This window comes from Narcine bancroftii, chromosome 3, assembly GCF_036971445.1.
Source record: "Narcine bancroftii isolate sNarBan1 chromosome 3, sNarBan1.hap1, whole genome shotgun sequence".
Lineage (NCBI taxonomy): Eukaryota > Metazoa > Chordata > Chondrichthyes > Torpediniformes > Narcinidae > Narcine > Narcine bancroftii.
In genome coordinates this window covers 88,587,976-88,604,723 of record NC_091471.1, presented here as the reverse complement: position 1 = coordinate 88,604,723, position 16,748 = coordinate 88,587,976, and positions in this window count along the sequence as shown.

Below are 16,748 nucleotides of genomic sequence, written 5' to 3'. Positions count from 1 at the left end.
GCACTCCAACCCTCTGTAGACGATTTTGTCCGGGTAAGTTACTCGTGTGCATGTACTAAGATGCAAATCGCCGGACATTTTAAGGGGCGAAGGAGGGGTCACTGGTTTTAGAGGTTAACCTTGATCAATTTGATGATACTCTATATTGCTATGTGCTATATTGCAAGGGGTGAAGAGGGTATGAATGAATGTTGAACTTGTTTTGTGGACAGCTTATGGAATGATTGGTTATTTTGTCACTTGTTATCCAACATTACTAGTCATCTGGGAATATTTACTCATCACCTGAAGCAGATTACTGTATTAAAATATACAAATAAATGAGAATTGTGTAACATTGGTGCTAGAGGATAACTGAAGAAGGTGGTTCCAGAATTAATTTTAGGGATGTATTTAGGCAATGGAAGGGTCATTTTGAAGTGATGGCAACAAAAGGTAACAAACTACACAGCCCTTTGAGAAAGAGCCAGCTGCTGCCCTTCCATTCATTTCTGCATTTCTTCCTTTCAAATACTGGTCCTCTTTTCCTTCAAAACCTAGGACTAAATCTTCCTCCATGTCACTGTCAGGTAAATGCAACCGAGATACTAACCACTCAATTTGTTATTCCAAATGATGTCTGTTGTTTTGTCAATCACCTGATACCTCTGCCTTCAACGTTTTGTTTTGCTCCATCAATGAGAGTACACCCCATATATCCTAGTCGGATTCTTCATTATTTTGACTTACCTTTTCACATCTCTCATTTAACTCTAAAGGGGACTATCTCAGTTTTTCCACTCTTTCACCACAATACTTGATGCACGGCCTTGACCCAAAATGTTCAGGTACATATTTTTCCTCCACTGATACTGATTGACCTGCTGAGTTCTTTCAGCCTTTTTTTTCCCCAAACTTCTCTATCTGCAATGTCTTTTGTTTTCAAGGCCCATCATTAATGGGTGTCTTTCCAAGGCCTTTAAATCCAAAAATAAAACAATTAGTCATGAACACAATATTATTTATGGCAGAACCAGATTTTTATAGCAAAATATGATAAATTGTTTGCTTTGTATGCCTACTCATTACACATCCATGACTGTGTGGCCACGCACAATTGCAATGCCAACTACAAATTTGCCAATGGCACCACAGTTGCCAGCAGAATCACAAACGGCAATGAGGAAGCAGACAGGAGGGAGATAGATCAGCTTGTTGAATGGTGTAATGACAACCTTGCACTCAGCAAAATCAAGGAGATGATTGTGGACTTCAGGAGGAAGTCAGGTCAGGGGAACATGACCCTGTCCTCATTGAGGTCTCAGTAGTGGAGAGGGTCAAGAACTTCCTGGGTGTCAGCAGGATCTGTCCTGGAGCCTCCAATGTTGATGCAACCACAAAGAAGGCTTACCAGTGGCTACACTTTGTGAGGTATCTGAGGAGATTCAGCATGTTACCAAAGACTCTTGTAAACTTCTACAGGTGTACTGTGGAGAGCATTCTCACTGGTTGCATCACTGCCTGGTATGGAGGTACAACTCTCAGGACAAAAATAAATTCCAGAGGGTTGTTAAGTCAGCCTGCAGCATCACAGGCACCAGACCTCACTCCAAAAAAAACAGTCTCTATCCTCAAAGACCCTCACCACCCAGGCCATGCCCTCTTCACCCTGCTACCAGCAGGGAAAAGGTTCAGGAACCTAAAGACAAGCACTCAGCGGCACAAGGACACCTTCTTCCCTACTACTGCTGTCAGATTCCTGAATAATCAATGAAGAAAAGATACCTTACTTTTAATGCACTCTAATTTCTTTTGTAGTCATGTTGCAAGATGACTATAATATTAATGTTTACACTGTGACGCTGCTGCAAAGAGACCGAATGTCATGACTTGTTCACGACGATAAATTATGATTCTGATTCCTGAAGCCTGAAGTACCATATATCTTTTTTGTTTCATCACTTTCTCAACCTGCCATGTAACCTTCTTGGATGTTTGTACAAATTTGTTGATGATGCCAGCTCTATAAAAATGGACGATGAGTCAGCACACAAGAGGGAGATTGAAAACTTGGCTGAATGGTGTACTCTCTCTTAATATCACCTAAACCAGGCAGCTGACTGTGAACTTTAGGACAGGAAAACAAGAGGTGTATGATCCAGTGATCATTAGGGGATGGAGAGGGTGAGCAACTTTAAATTCTTGAGCGATCACTATCTAGGAAGACCTTCCCTGCACCCATCATATTAATGCCATCATGAAAAAAGCATGTGAGCACCTCTATTTCCTCAGGAGTTTGTGGAGCTTTGGAACACCATGAGAAACCTTGGCATATTTCTACAGATGTGTAGGGCAAATTGTGCTGACCGGCGGCATCACAGCTCAAATACCTCTAAGCAAAAAGCCTTGCAAAAAGTAGTGGACCAGTCCAGCACCACAGGCAAAACTCTCCCCACCCTCAAGAACATCTACATGGAAGGTTGCCATCGGAGAGCAGCAGCAATCATCAAGGATGCACATCACCTAAGACATGCTCTTTCTTTGCTGCTGCTATCAGGAAGGAGGTACAGGGGCAATAGGTCTTGTACCTCCAGGTTCAAGAATAGTTACTATACTTCAACTATCAGACTCCTGAACATTAAACTCATTCAGAGACTCATTTAAGGACTTGTTCTTGATTTACTATTTATACTGAATACTTACAACTGTATTTGCACAGTTTGTTTACATTTCTTTCTTGAGTACAGTTTACAGTTACTGGAAATTGGAAATTCTGCTTGGCACACAGATAAAAGAATGTCAGGGTTGTATGTGATGTCATGTATGTACTCAACAATAAATTTAAACTTTGAACATAAACAAGCTACCCTGTAAATGTTTTGGGTGTATGTATCAATCTCTCTGCTCTGGACTTACTAAGAATTATACTGTCTTGAACTATTAGTCTTAAATTATCTTCCAGAGAAGCAAAAAGATCCTGGAGCGCACAATTGTTGAAGTTCTAGTCCATAAAACAGTAATTCACCAGATCTCTGTTTTTTTGTCACAGAAACATTGGTTATGGGTGTCTGCTAGTGCCAGCATCTCATTCATTAAGGCCAATGGCATGCAGTCACCTACGTTGTCCATGTGGAGGAACTGTGCTGCTTGTTCATGGCGGGAGAGGCCAAAAGTATGGATCAGGAGCACCTTGATTGTTTCATACCTGTCCATAATCGATGGTTGGTGTAGGAAGTCAATGATTCAGCCTGTTGTCCCTGGTCGAGTGAACTTTGTGGCATCCGAGGTAATTTGCCTGACCTGGAATTAGGCTTCAGCTTGATCAAACCAGCCCAGCGGTTCCAAGGTCCAGAAAGTCAACAGTTTCAGTGAAACTGCATTCTGCATGCTTGAGTCGGCCATCGTTGGGTCCAAATGCCATTTGGCCTGTCGGGGTCACCAATGTAGTTGCACTAGGTATGCAGTGAGTGAAAGAATCACGCAGAGTCGCAAGTGAGTTGAACCCACTGAATTTAATAGAACTCTTGTGTGCACTTAATGCTTGTGCCTTCCAGGACCTTTATGATGTCAGCCGCCAGGCTGTGGGCTTGCCCCACACCTGGAGTTCTCACAGTCAGATCTGCCATGGACTTGCCAGCGACTCCGTGAGCCGGTTCACCTGGTGCATGGGCAAGCAGCCACAGTATACATACATGCATATATACAGGCAATCCCCACTTTACGCTACTTCAATCAATGTGAAATTCAGTTACCACAATTTGGAAGACTGCAACCATTTCCTGTTTTAAACTTGTAATTATTCAGTTACTGCAAGGTCTTTCTGGAAATTTCTGTAAAATTTGAGTTAAAAGTAGATCATGTAAATGGCCCTAAGTGTGTGCCCACTATTAAATATGAATAAAAGAAAATGTGGAAAAGAATCTGACAGTAATATTAAAAGGAAAATAAAATCAATTACTTTAGAAGAAAAACCTAAAGTTATCAAACGGCATGAAGACGGTGCCAGCAATGTGAAAAATCAGACACGATCTGGGCTACAATGCGTCAACGGAATGTAAGAAGCATGAATATAAAGAATAAGGTAAAGTTGCATCATTTTCTCTAAGCATGCAAATTACTCGAAACAGAGTCCATTAATGATTGATGTATGTTTTGGATTTGCAATTTTCCTATAAAGAATTAATATCAAAAATTTATAATAATTTAAATTCTATGACCAGGATTAAGAATGATTGGGAATGTGATTCTTGGAAGAGGATTGGAATACAACTCTTAATTTGATCAATGTGTCTTAATTTTGTGCACAACATTGTTTGTTGCAATTTGAGGTGGTGCACAGAATACATATGTCTAAAGTTAAATTATCTAATTTTTATCCTAATATGTATCCATTGTGCGATAAGTGTAAAATTTTTGAAGTTTCATTGATTCATATGTTTTGGGAGTGTCCGAACTTAGAACATTTTTGGGAAGAGATTTTGCAAACTTTATCAACAATTCTTAAGACTAAATTAGAACCATGCCCTTTGATTGCTTTATTTAGTTTCTCTCTAGAAGAGGATACATCTCTGTCCTCAAACCACAAGAGAATCCTAGCATTTGCTTCATTGAGAGCTAAACAAGCAATTTTGATGGTGGAAAGATGTTTCATCCTCTCACATTCAATGGTTAAGTGATATCCTGTCTTACTTAAATTTGGAAAAAAATTAGATATATTAAACATGCAAAGTCTGAATTTTATAAGGTGTGGGGCCCATTCATGGATTATTATTATAATCTGAGGATTTAAGAATGTTCCAGGGATTCCCTGTCTGGTATCTGAGGGCCATTATTCAATTCATGTTTACAATATATACAGATAACCTTGTTTAGAGGGAGAGGGAGGATTAGTAGGGAGATTTTTTTTTTCTTTTTATTATTAAGACAATCATGTAAAGGGTTTTAACTACAGATTACGGATCATATCACAGAACTGAAGTAGCCTGCAGCCCGCACCTTGGGTCGACACAGGAAATGGCCGATGAATGTGGCAACTGGCAAAGCATCGTGCGGGCTGAAACACACATTTCTATAGGCCGCTGGTAGGCCGTTGAAACTGGTCAATCACTGCCGGTGGATTGCAGGGGGCCCCAATCGGGACCCAGGCAACCGAGATAACCAATTGACAGCCGACCCGCTCAAGCCACACCCCAGTGGTGACGTGGCCAGCTAACTATAAAAGGGAGAGCTGCCACTGAATAAACTCAGTGTCAAATACACTCTACTGATGTGTGTGTGTGTGTGTGTGTGTGTGTGTGTGTGTGTGTGTGTGTGTGTGTGTGTGTGTGTGTGTGTGTGTGTGTGTGTGTGTGTCTTTCTTCTCCTGTGGATTCAAGCCACAGTCTTTGGACTATAACCAAGAGCTATAACCTAGCTGTAGCCATAGTGACCTTGCTACAGTGGTGACCTCGACTGGTCCAAATGGCTCTTTGTACCCAAAAATGGAAGAGCAACCTACGATCAACACTGTAGCATTGAAGTTGCCCGACCTCTGGACATCGCAACTACGTGTGTGGTTCCAGCAGGCTGAGGTACAGTTCACTATTCGATGGATCTCTGCTGATGACACGTGCTACTACCATATGGTCAGCGCTCTTGATCAGGACACTGCAGCCCGCATCATCAACTTCCTCAAGCAGCCCCCAGAACAAGGAAGGTATGTGACCATCAAAGAGCTGTTAACCCGCATTTTCTGGGCTCTGAAAGTGTGATCGCGCTGCCCGACTGTTACATATCGACGGTTTTGGGGGACAGGGCCCCTTCTGCCCTCATGAGCGAAATTCTTGCTCTCAATAATGACCACCCCTCCTGCCCGCTGTCCCAGCAGATCTTCCTGGAGAGACTACATAAGGACTTCCAGCTTCTCATCATGGAGGAAGACATTGATGACCCTAGGAAGGTAGCTGCAAGAGCAGATCTGCTATGGGTGGTGAAGAGGGGCACTTGCACTTCGCTCGAGCAGGTGACAGCACCGTGTCATCAGCGCCTGGCCAGGAAGATCACCACCAACTGTAAAATCAATCGACCACCTGAACGCCACGCCCCACTGGTGAGCAATATTGTTTCTATCACTGAAGGTGGGGTTCCGAGGTCCATCGATGCCTCTCCCCCTGCGCATTCCAGGGAAATGCCCAGGCTGGCCATTGTTAATGGCTGTGATGACCAGCCAACTGTATAACCTGCTACACATTCAAGACTCCCTGTCAGGCCGACATTTCTCAGTGGACAATGGGGCACAGTACAGCGTCATTCCCCCGACCAGCCTGGAGGCCCACTGCAGAAAAGTGGGCCGGGAGCTCCGAGCGGCAAATGGCTCCAACATCTGAACATTCAGCACCTACACTATTCCCTTACGCTCCAGGGACAGACAATTCAGTTGGAGGTTTACGATGGTGGCCATGCAACAACCATTACTGGGTGCAGATTTTCTACAGGCCAACTCACTCCTGGTGGGTATCAAGGGGTGCCGGCTGGTGGACACCGAACATTTCAGTCACTCTCATTCAAGGGCACTGAACTCACCAGCCCCCACCTGCACTCAATGAGTACTGCTGACAGCGAATTTGCTCGGATCCTCACAGAATTCTCCTCCATCACCACGCCTCACTTCCATTCAACAGAACTCAAACATGAAGTGAGGCACCAAATCATTACAGAGAGCCCTCCCCTCCATGCCAGGGCATGACACCTCCCCCCCTGAGAAAGTAATCTAAGCCAGGGATGAGTTTAGAAAGATGGAGGAACTCGGTATTTTGCGGCGCTCCGATAGTCCTTGGACCTCCCCTCTCCACATAGTCCACAAGATAGCGGGTGGTTGGAGGCTGTGTGGAGACTACCGCCACCTCAATGAGGTCACCATACTGGACAGATATTCTGTGACCCATATCCAAGGCTTCACTGCTAACCTGCAAGGGGCACGGATATTCTCAATGGTAGGCCTCATCAGGGGCTATCACCAGATCCTGGTACACCCTGAAGACATCCCAAAAACTGCAATCAAAATCCACTTTAGATTGTTTGAATTTCTCCGCATGCCCTTAGGGTTTAAAAAATGCAGCTCAGACTTTCCAGAGGCTGATGGATGCAGTGGGCCGGGATCTGCATTTTGCCTTCGTCTGCCTCGACAACATTTTAATTGTCAGCCACACCCGCACCAAGCTCATCACCCACTTAAAACAAATATTCTTCAGGCTGAGTGATTTCAGCCTCACCATCAACCTGGCCAAGTGCCAGTTTGGCTCAGAGACTATTAACTTCCTGGGCCATCGACCAACAAGGAACCAGACCATTACCCACTAAGGTGAATGCTATTCGGTCTTTCCCCATACCATCAACGGTGAAGGGACTACAAGAGTTTGCAGGTATGGTCAACTTTTATCGCTGCTTCATACCTGCAACAGCTCGCATCATGAACCCACTCTTTCCCCTCATGCCAGGACCTAGCAAAAACATATAATGGACCCAGGAAGTGATCGAGGCCTTCCAGGCCACCAAAATTGCCCTAGCCAATGCCACCCTCCTCGTGCACCCGTGGAAAGATGCCCCGACTACCCTCATGACAGATACCTCCAGCACAGCGGTCGGGGGTGTACTTGAGCAACTGGTGAAGGAACAATGGCAACTGCTGGCCTTTTTCAGTAAACACCTCAGGCCACCAGAGCTCAAGTACAAAGCCTTTGATAGAGAACTGTTAGCCTTATACCTGGCAATTCGGCATTTTCATTACCTCCTGGAGGGTAGGAGGTTCAAAATTTATATGTACCACAAACCCCTTACCTTCACCTTCAGTAAGGTGTCAGATCTGTGGTCAGCCAGCCAACAGTGGTTCCTGTCCTACATTTCCGAATTTACAATGGACATTGAACACATAGCCGGCAAATCCAACATGGTGGCCGACACCCTATCCTGACCGGCTATCCTGACCCTACCCCTGGCATCTCGCCCCTGGCAATCGCATGCTGCCCTGTGACACCTCAACAGGTAAACCTAACCCTGTCATTCCGGCCGCATGGAAGAGGCAGATTTTCAACTCAGTCTACAACTTGGCTCACCCTGTCATCAGGACTACAGTCAAAATGGTGGCGAACAAGAATATCTGGCACCGCCTCTGCAAAGAGGTCACCCTGTGGGCCAGGTCTTGTACTCAGTGCCAGTCATCCAAAATCCAGACTCATATGAAAGCTCCACCACAGACATTCAAGCCAGCACATTGCTACTTCAGCCACGTACAATTTGACATTGTGGGACCCCTACCCATATCCAGAGGTGCACGTTACCTTCTCACGATTGTCGACTAGATGACCAGATGGCCAGAGGCGGTGCCACTATCAGAGGCTTCCACAGAAGCATGCACGTGGGCTTTACTCAAGACTTGGGTAGAGTGATTCAGGGTCCCTGAACACCTTACATTGGACAGGGGGACCCAATTCACTTCTAGTCTGTGGACCGCCTTAGCCCACGCCCTGAGGATCCAACTCCACCACACTATGGTGTATCACCCACAGAGCAACGGGTTGGTGGAGAGGTTCCACAGATACCTTCATGCAGCCTTAATGGTATGGCTTACCAGACCTAACTGGGGTGACAAACTCCCTTGGGTCCTGCTAGGCATCTGCACCGCACCCAAGGAGAGCCTCAAGGCATCCTCTGGTGAGTTAGTCTATGGCGCACCCCTAGTTATACTGGGGGGAATTTGTGATGGCCCCTGAGGAATTAGGGGATCCCCTGGCGACCACATTGTCCCAACTATGCAAGTGCCTTGGCACACTGGCCCCCGCTAAATGTAGGTACCAAGGCCAACCCTGCACTTATGTCCCAAATAACTTTAGCGACTGTAAATACGTGTTTGTTCAGCGCGGGGCTCACCAGCCACTTCTACAACGGCCTTATGAGGGGTCTGGTTACTTGGTCTTTGACCAGCCCATCACTCACCACTTTGGACAAATATTTTTCTAAGAAATAGTTTAGTTATGATATAATTATGAAATAAATGAAAAATATCACTTTAGCAGTTTTGGCATTATATGTAGCTAAAAGTTGTTTTTAAAACACATTTTTATAAATGTTGATGGACAATCTGAAAGGATTGTGATTCATTATAATTATTTGCATTGATTCTATTAATTGTTTTACACAAATTTGTCTTATGTGAGTAAAAATTGGGACAAATTAATGATGTAAAGCAGTGTTTGTCTGTTTACATACTTTATAAAAAACACAAATATAAGCATGCGCGTGCGCGCGCACACACACACACGCACACACACAAAGAGAGAGAGAGTGGTTGAGATGGAGAGGAAGAGAGAGAGATAGAAGGAGAGAAAGAGAGCATGTGAACAAGATTGTTATCTTTAAAACTGAACAATTTGTCAGACCTGGATAAAATGCAGAGCAAAGAATTGTTGGAGGAACTCAGCATGTTTGACAACATCCATGAGTAGAAATGGTCAGTGAATGTGGTAGATCTGAAACCTTTATCAAGACTAATATTGAATTGGTAAAGTTACAAAAGCTCAAATTTCGACCCACTGAGTGGAGGTGTTCAGTGAAGTGGTCACCCAACCATTTTAACTCCCCAAACCATACATATGTATGTCCTTGGCCTCATCCATTAACGAGTAGCATCATATACCTCCCAGCAGTCTTTAAATCCAATGGCATGAACATTGATGTCTCTAATTTTAAGTCTCACTCCATTCTCATCTGTTTCCATCGTGTCTTTACTTACTCCTGTATTTATTTTTTTTCTCACTCTCTAAATTTTCTTTCCCCACTCCATTCCTAATTCTATAGGTTCTCGCTACACCTATTGCTTTGCCTTCCCATAACTTATGTCCTATACTTTATCACTTCCGGACCCTCTCCTGCTTCTTTCCCCCTTTAAAAATATAGGATTTTTCACGTTCTATATTAGTCTTGATAAAATGTGTATACCTAAAACACTAACTAACTACTTCTACCCATGAATGCTGTCTGACCTGTTGAGTTCCCCAGCAATTCTTTGCTCAAGATTCCAGCATCTGCAGATTTTGTGTTTTGCTAAATAAAATACAACCTGGGCTCCCAAAAGAAACATCAGTCTACTTTGAAAAAATAATACCTGTACATGAAAACATCAAGCTTCGCTCAGGGAGCAGATTTGCTTCCATGTGAAGTCATACGTTCAAGAGTCAGAGAATCATCATGACACATTATTGTATTAATCAGATCCTTAATGTAAAATAGATGCAAGAAACGAGTCCAAAATTTAAGCAGCAGTTTTTATTTTTGTTTCTATTTCTGAGGTAGCTTGTAAGCCAGTACTGAAATATCAATAAGACAATAAACAGCATCAATTGTGTTGAGGTTGTCAGGCTGATCGAAATGAACCTTTAAAGCCATGATATCGAGAAGGTTTTCAACCCACCAAGGTGGGTTCTTCTCTAAGAGAATTTACCACTGTATAATGTTACTGCACAAATATGAACTGTTATGTAGGAATGTTGTTCATACTTTGAAGAAGGGCTCAAGCCCGAAACATTGGTTATTTATCTTGACCTCCTATTGAGGCTGAGATCTGTTGAGTTCTTCCAGAACTTTTGTGTTTTTACTATAATTAGTGTCTGCAGACTTTGGTGTTTCACTCCATGTCTCAGGTGGGGACAGCGTCCCTTCTATTTGGTTACTTTCTACACAAATAAAACCAATAAACGTCCTGAGAATATATTTTCAAACTGTATAAAAAGGAAGAGAGGAAGATTAAAAACTATTATGAGGAAATAAATTTAAAGGCATACAAATATTTATAATTAAAGTTATAAGATGGAAAGTATAAATGAAAGTATTAATCAGATCTTTGCTTTCTTGATGTTTTGTGTGAATGTAATAGAATTAAATAAGCACTGGGCTTTCAAACAATATGAGTTACATGAGAATGTAGTAATAATTTGAGAAACAACATTGTTAAGTTTGAAACAGATTTTGTACATAATAACTTGATTACATCATGAATGAATAAATCAAATAAGAAGCAAGTCTCTGCGGGTTCACAATTAGCAATAGAGTGAGTTTCAAATTTGTGGAAATCTGAATCTGGGATGAAATTAATGGTGAAAATGCTAGTTCTGAAGAAGGGCCAGAAACGTTATCTTCATTTCTCTTTTTCACTCAATGTTGTCTGAACTGTTGAATACTTTTTTCCATTTTCTGCTTCCGAAAACTAAAAAAAAGTAATATTTCTGAAGTATCAAGCAAAAAGCAGATATTACTAATGGAACACTCCTGTTCATGGACTTCTTTTAATTTTTGCCGTGTAAGTGCATGAACATGAAAGCTGTCCCGTTGACCATGATAGAGTAAAGTGCCCCACTTCAGTTTTACACCTACATGTAATTTGCTGTTCACAATCTATCTCAATGACTTCGATCAGGACTCCAACAATCAGTAATTGAAATATGTGAAAGAAAGAAATTCATGAAGCAGTGTAGGCTTTGGAAAAATGCAGAAAGGTTTTAGGTTAACATAAACAATTGAAGTGGGCAAGGACATAGCAAGAGGAATGTACCATTGAAAAATACACTCTTGCAGAAAAAAGTATTTATATATTGAAAGGCATTTTACTTTTAAATGGTTAATGATTGAATGATATTTCTATGGAAGGATATTTGGACGGCCTTGTACACGAATCATTGAAAGATAACATGCGAGTAATGAAAGAAATATGAAAGCAGGTGTTATGCTGATATTTATTACATAGATGATTTGAGAACAAAACTAGAGACACTTTGTTCCTGGAGCCAGCACCTCAACACCTGTCCTGTCCTGTCTAAGGAGACTGAGGATATTTGGCATACCATACGATACTCAGTCATACTAAACCGCTGGCTGGTTGCATTATGGTCTGGTTTGGAAATTCAAGTGCCCAGGAACTCAGAAGTTTGCAGAAAATTGCAAACATCACAAGCTCTGACCTTCCATTTATTGCAGATTCCTATGAGATGCACTGCTTCAAGAAGGCACCCAACATCGTAGAGGGCCCCCATCACTCTGGTCACAACCTTTTCTCACTGCCTATCTGAAGCAGCCTGACATCCAACACTTCTGAGTTCAAGAACAGTTTCTTCCATCAGCTGTTGGACTCTTAAACCTCCCCTTGTTACACTAATTATGGACTGCCTGACAGCTCAGATGCACTACTAAAAGTCACTTTTATTGCACAAGGGTTAGTGTGAATATTCTATATTTAATGCCTTTTTTAGTTAAGATACTATTAGTTTTTTTACAAATGTGTGTTCAGCAGCAGCAAGAAAAAATTTCAGTGCATACGTATATTTTACTATGTTGCGACAAGAAGTTCACTAAACATAATTTGGTGGAGGGACTCTGCAGGTCAGTAGCATCAGTGCAAGAGAAAGGAGAGGTGACATTTTGAGTTTGTTAAGACTGGTTAAATGGAGAAGAGAAACTGGTGTAAAGAAGACAGGGTGGGAAGGGTGGGACAGGGATATAGGATTGGTGAACCAGGTAGAGGAGAAAAACTACAGATAGAGGCAATGGATTGGCAGGTGCCAGACAAGGTGAAAGAGAGGCAAGGGATCAGATTGGGGAGGATTAGTCATGCAGTGTGGAGTGGGTGAAGACAAACACAACTGATAAATAGTTTTAAGGTTAAAAAAAATATTAGCTATCAAATGTTGGGACAGATTAGGGGTAGAACAGCATACTCCTCTTTTTTACCGTATGTTCAAATTCCAAGAAATTAATTCCAATTGAAACCGATTGCACGGTAGCATCAGCAAATTGTATACTGCTTTTGCATAGTATATTCAGGATTGCTAATTGGGATTGATTGAAATGTTAGAAGTGATTGGGAAGGGGTAATTGTAGATTATGATATGTCCTACTTTTGGATTTATTTAGTGTAGCCTTCAAAACATTCATGGTTTCAGATTTATTGTCAGAGTACATACACGCCCAAGATTCTTTTTCCTGAAGGTGAGACATAATTACCACTTATTGGTAGTGCAAAATAAAAATTGCACTCAAGTAAGCAAATAAAGAACTGTAAGCAGATAACAAATGTAAACAAACTGTGTAATACAGAAATATTTTTAAAAAATCATGAAAGTGCAAGGGAAGAGTTGTTGAAGAGTCTAATGGTGGAGGGGTGGGCCCTGTTTATTACAAGTTAAGGTGATACACAGAATACATATAAATTCAAATGATCCTGTTTCTATACAGATGTTGATCATTTTGTGAAAAGTGTAAAATTTTTGAAGCCTCACTGATTCATGTTTTGAGAGTGTCCTAAATTAGGAGGATATTGGCAGAATATTTTTCATTCTTTATCAACGATTTTTAAGATTAAATTAAATACATACCCTTTAATTACCCTGTGTGGTTTTTCACACTAACTGGATAAACTTTCATCGGCATCTCAAGAGAAAGTTTTAGCTTTTAGCACGATGATAACCAGACAAGCAGTTTTAATAAAATGGAAAGATGAACTGTGACAGATTATGTTGTGTTTATATTGTATATAGATATGATTTTGGGAGATAAAGTGTGGCAGGATTTTTTTAGTGTAGGTCACATTCAAACATCAGAACAAATCTCATTTAAAATACTGGAGCTCTGCTCAAGCCAGACAGAGCGGCTCCTGGGGGCCTTTGCAAAACTTTGGGGAGTGCCCAAAGGACTTCAAGAATGGATTGTTGTTTTGAAAAGCAACAGATGAAAGAGATTGGAGGAGGAGTTCGGAATTGCAGGCTGTCTGGAGTACAGCTTGCTGTTCTCAGAGGATCATGTGATTTTGCAAGCAGAGAGAGTCAAACAGGCTTTTTTCTCAGAGAGAGAGAATTCAGTTCTGCAGTTCTATAGTCAGCAGCAGCAGCTGGGACTGGAACAGGACAAGCTGGCAAGCTTGTGGAAAAACCATTTTGAAGATGGGTTGTGAGTGCTAGTTCAGAGGACTGGCTGCCTAATATTTCATTTGAAATAAGAGAAACAAAAAGGACCCTATGGTGACCTGAAAGAGGTTATCATCTGGGAAATCCCGAGGGGCAAGTTTCTTCGGCAAGACACTGATGTGGCTGATTAAAAGGGATCAGTTTGTGTCCAGGAACAACAAATCTCTCTCTAAAAACCAAAAAGAACCTTCCTGAATGGTGACCATTTACTTTTCAAGCACCAAAGCCTGGTGAACTTCATAAATGTTAAAATTGCCTGCAACCAGTGAGCTTGGAGGAATGAGAAATGAGATTGGACTGTCAATCAAATAACTTTTCTGAACTTACATACACATTACATATATGTGTCCTTAGAATTAGAAGGGGGTTAAGTTAGGTTAGTTAAGTCAATAGTGATAAGTTAAAGTTTGATCCTGTTTTCATGTTTAAAGATAATTAAATGCAACTTTTGTTTAAGCAACCATTGCCTTGGTGAATATCTATTGCTGCTGGGTTTTGGGGTCCTCTGGGCTCGTAACAGAACTCTCACCAACTTGTACACAGTGGTTACATGATGTAGTGTCATATTGTAGCATGAATAAAAGCTCTCACAACTGGGGGAGAAGATATGTTTTTATTAGCTTATAAATGAAGGAAGGGTCTTACAGTAGTCTTCAGAAGGGTTCTGGGTTTAGGCGGGAAACCAAGGTTAAATGTGGGCAGATGGGGTCAGAGCCAGCCATCTGCACAACATCACCAGTGAATCCCAGTTCACTGCATTCACCACTTTCTGTAGAATTTAGGGTCTGTGGATGAAAACAGATAACATGGACTCAGAAAATATATTAAAAAATATAGTTATTTACAAATTTACAGATTTAAGCTGTCTGGGGTGCAGAGATCCTGGCAGAGTGCCTTAGCACCAGAAGGCCTTGGGCTCCTTGGGTCTCCTGGTCCCCCTGAGGGAGGAGAGGCAGGCTGGGTCTCCAGCTCTACGGTGGAGGAGGATGCACTTTCCTCCTGAACCAGATTCCCTGAGGCCCTGTATGGGGGTGGCAAGAATGAGCTCCGTGGCTCGCAGGGGGCACTTGAGGCAATGGACCCTCTGTTCTGGTGGGTGCCAGATCCCTGATGGAGTCAGTGCCCTCCTTGCTATCCGGATTCTACACATAGGCATACGCGGGATTGGCGTGGAGCAGTTTCACCCTTTCCACCAGCGGGCTATCTTGCTTCTCCTCACATGCTTCCTGAGAATGACTGGACCAAGAGTGGTGAGCTAGATTGGGAATGTAGTTCCTGATGCCGACCTGCTTTCAAAATTGAATATGAGCTCATGAGGAGAAGTGTTGGTTGCAGTGCATAGTAGTGACTGGATGGTATCGAGTGCCTTAGGAAGGACTTCCTGCCAGCGTGAGTCTGGAAGGCCTCTTGACTTCAGGGCCAGTTTGATAGCCTTCCAGACTGTGGCATTTTTCTTTTCAACCTGCCCATTCCCCCTGTGGTTGTAGCCTGTAGTCCTGCTGGATGCAATGCCCCTCACCAGCAGGTACTGATGTAACTCATCATGGATGAGCCCCAGTCATTATGAATATAGCCAGGATACCCGAACAGAGAAAAAATGGAATCTAGAGCCTTAATGGCTGATGAAATGGATGTGTCTGGACATGGAATGGCGAACAGGAAGTGGGAGAATTCATCAATGATAGAAAGGAAGAAGGTGTTCCTGTTTGTGGAGGGGAGAGATCCCTTAAAATTGACGGTGAGCTGTTCGAAGGGCCTGGATGACTTGATCAGGTGCACTTTTGCAAGGCAGTAGAAATCTGGCTTGTACTCCGCGCAGAGCTGACATCTTCCATAGAGTAGGGCAGATTGTGCACCTTGACAAAATGAGCCTGCAGAAGAGCATGCGGACAACACCTGGCCAGCTGTCAATCGACCTGAATAGACCAAGCCCCTCCCGGTCGGGTGTCAATCACCCTCCGGGATATAAGCCTGAGCTGGACCTTCGAAGACACTCTCAGAGTTTACAGCAGCTCTCCTCACAACTGGCTCTGTGGAAGTTTATGTCGAATAAAGCCTGTTGTATAGTCTTTTGGTTTTGTGTGTTTGCTTCTGACCGACAGCGCACCACAGCCAGACATTTAGTCCTGAGCACGCACTTGTCAGAGTTATAAGTGAGGTTCAGGGCTTTTGCCAAATGGAGAAACCTCTGGACGTTGGCGTCATGGTTTTCAAAGGTATGGCCAGAGATGGTGACATTATCGAGGAAGGGGAAGGCAGCCTTTAACCCATACTCATCCACCATCTGTCCAGCTGCTTCTGGAAGATAGAAACCTGGTTAGTAATACCGAAAGGGACCCTCCAGATTTGATAGAGATGACCGTTAGCCTCAAATGCCATATATGGACTGTCCTCAGAACAGATTGGCAGCTGGTGATAAGCAGCTTTCTGGTCAATGGTCGAATAGACCCGATACTGCATAATATCATTCACCATGTCTGAAATTCAAGGGTGGGGGTATGCATCCAGGAGTGTGTACTGATTAATAGTTTGCCTATAGTCAATTACTAACCTGGACTTGTTTTCCCCTTTTACCACTACCATTTGCACTCTCCATGGGCTGGTGCTAGGTTCAATGATACCTTCATCGAGTAGACATTGTGTCTCAAACTTTATAAATTCTTGATCTGTTGTACTGTACCTCCTGCTGTTGGTAGCAATAGGTTTGCAGTCAGAGGACAGATTCGAGAAGAGAGGTGAGGTGTCAATATTCAGTGTGGAGAGGGCTGCATATGGGTTCTGATT